At 34.6% G+C, this 2,500-nt stretch overlaps 1 protein-coding gene across 1 annotated transcript in view; it reads right to left on the minus strand.

The window, feature by feature from the left end:
• LOC137629289 (neural cell adhesion molecule 1-like) overlaps positions 1-2,500 on the minus strand; it is a 275,725-nt gene that overhangs the window by 272,169 nt on the left and 1,056 nt on the right. The gene's annotated exons all lie outside the window — the stretch shown is intronic.

Raw genomic sequence — 2,500 nt, forward strand, 5'->3', positions numbered from 1 at the left:
AATAACAAAATATTTCTCACAAAAATTCAGATTTCTTAATGTAATATTTCTAATGAAATTCCAACTTACAAAATTATGCTCTGAGATACAAATCACTTTGATGTAGAGTTATACCCTGTCTCCCCCTCTCTCTCAATTTTCCTTCTCTTTCTATTCCCCTTTTCCGTCATTTTTCCCAACTCCTGGGTCTCCTATTCATCATATTTCGTCTCCTCCTTTCCCATCCGTTTTGTTTTCTCTCCGATAGTGTCGGGTGTTACGTACGATCCATTTAGCTCCCCTCTGTTAAGACTATTTCTATTGTCCATCCTCTTGGACGAGCGAGGCTCGCTCAGCCGTATCTTGTTGACCGACCTAATTGAAAAGCCGACACACACTTCTCTCTCCACACCATTTCCAATATCATATCACACGGAAATATATTTATATATTTCCTGGCATGGTTTTCCCTGCGTGGCAGAGAGAGAGAGAGAGAGAGAGAGAGAGAGAGAGAGAGAGAGAGAGAGAGAGAGAGAGAGAGAATAAAAGTTATTAATGTAAACTAATCATTTTAGCATTTACTTAACGGAAAATAAGACATACTTTGTGTGTGTGTGTGTGTGTGTGTGTGTGTGTGTGTGTGTGTGTGAGAGAGAGAGAGAGAGAGAGAGAGAGAGAGAGAGACTTCCATACGTTAATAATGAAAACTAGAGTAATTTAAGTAAAGACAAAAACAGAATGACAGAGAGACTGCAACACCAAAATAAATTGCCATGACTACCAACTATTTTAATGGATTACCAAATTCTAAAAGTTATTTTTATAAAAAGCCGAGTCCTTTACAACATTGTTCCAGCTTGCGCTGAAATGGCTCATATTTCGAAAGACGAAAGGCTTGTTTTTTACGTCTGAGCAATTCCAAAATCATGATAAATTACATGAAATTAGTAACAGCTGTATATTGGGTAAAAGCTCAATTTCCATAACTCCCCCCGACGCTGCCGTTTCATATGCCAACATCAAAGTTTATTCCAAAAGCTCGAAAAAGACTTCACTTGTATTTTAAATAAAAGCTTTATTCTTGCAGATTGAAAGCGCTTCAAAATCAGTTGGACTTGAAGCTTCGTTCACAGATCTCGAGTGATTGATTGATTGATTTAAAATGTTCAGGCATCCTAGATCTCGAGTGAAAACTTCACACCCACTAGACACACTTCAGCTAAACTACACACCTACATTTCAGCTGATGCTGTAGATTCCCTGGTACTTCCGGACAGATGTTACATTGCAGCCCGTAAAACATTATTGCTATAAGCCTAAATTTCACATCTCAAGAGTTCCAAATAGTACCTTGTCTGAATGACTTAATTCTACAACTAGAGTATCAGCTTTACACTTATAATTTGCCTGAAAGTACCACACCAAAATTCGACTTTTAAGCTTTGATCTTATATTTCGACAGAAAATCCAAGTACCAAAGAGGGACACAAAGCTCAAATGAATACTCTACTGTAGGCAGATAACAGCTTTACTCCAGCCCAATAAAGGTTTCCTTCACACAGCTTTAAAAGAAGCTTTATTCCTAAAGTTTTATTGAAGCTATCAGTTAACGATTTTTCCCTGTTAGTCAAACCAGCATTAAAACAAGCACTTATTCAATGTCAAGAGAGAGATGGTATTCTCCTGCAATGCACATCAATGATCAGAATAACTCATTAATAACTAATTGTTCAATGAATCATTACATTTCCTTAAATGAATGGAAATACGTATCATTAAATGGCTTCCGCATTATTCCACAATAATAGATTACACTAACAAGGGTGAGTTAATCATATCAAAGATCATTAATATCATTAAAGGGATTTGTAACATTAAATCTTCGCTAATTTTGCACACAAAGGATCGACTCTCTTTTGAAGTTGTAAGATGTAATCCAACTGGGATCTATGTCCTTCAAGTTGTTCCCCTTTTACTTGCGTCAGGTAAACATTGCATTTCATAGTCAGATCTGCATTTCTTAAAACAAATTAAATTTCAGAATAATTCATGAATTTAATCAATCATTGTCTTCTACTACTACTACTACTACTACTACTACTACTACTAATAATAATAATAATAACAAATAATAATAATAATAAATAATAATAAATTTATTAAAGCATTTTTGTATCACAAGCAAAATCTTGCATAATTACTATGAAACCCGTAAAAAAATATTGATTAACTATGCCTATTTATAAAATGCTAACTTACACTATATACGCTAAGAGGGCGGAAACTAAAATCTATAATTGTATACAGTAGAAAATTCTAAATTAGGATGAGAAATAATATCAAGCTATTTAATTTCAGCTAGGGCTGCTGTCTAAAAGAATGATAAGAGAGAAAGGCCTGTAGAGGAGTGGTGATCTTTTCACCTTTGAATAAAATATTTTTTTTCGTGGGAATAATTTCCAGTTTGAGTCCAACGGATGTTTCCAGAAACAAGCGATAATAGTGAAATGAATAAAACCTT

Source organism: Palaemon carinicauda, chromosome 37 (genome assembly GCF_036898095.1).
Source record: "Palaemon carinicauda isolate YSFRI2023 chromosome 37, ASM3689809v2, whole genome shotgun sequence".
Taxonomy (NCBI): domain Eukaryota; kingdom Metazoa; phylum Arthropoda; class Malacostraca; order Decapoda; family Palaemonidae; genus Palaemon; species Palaemon carinicauda.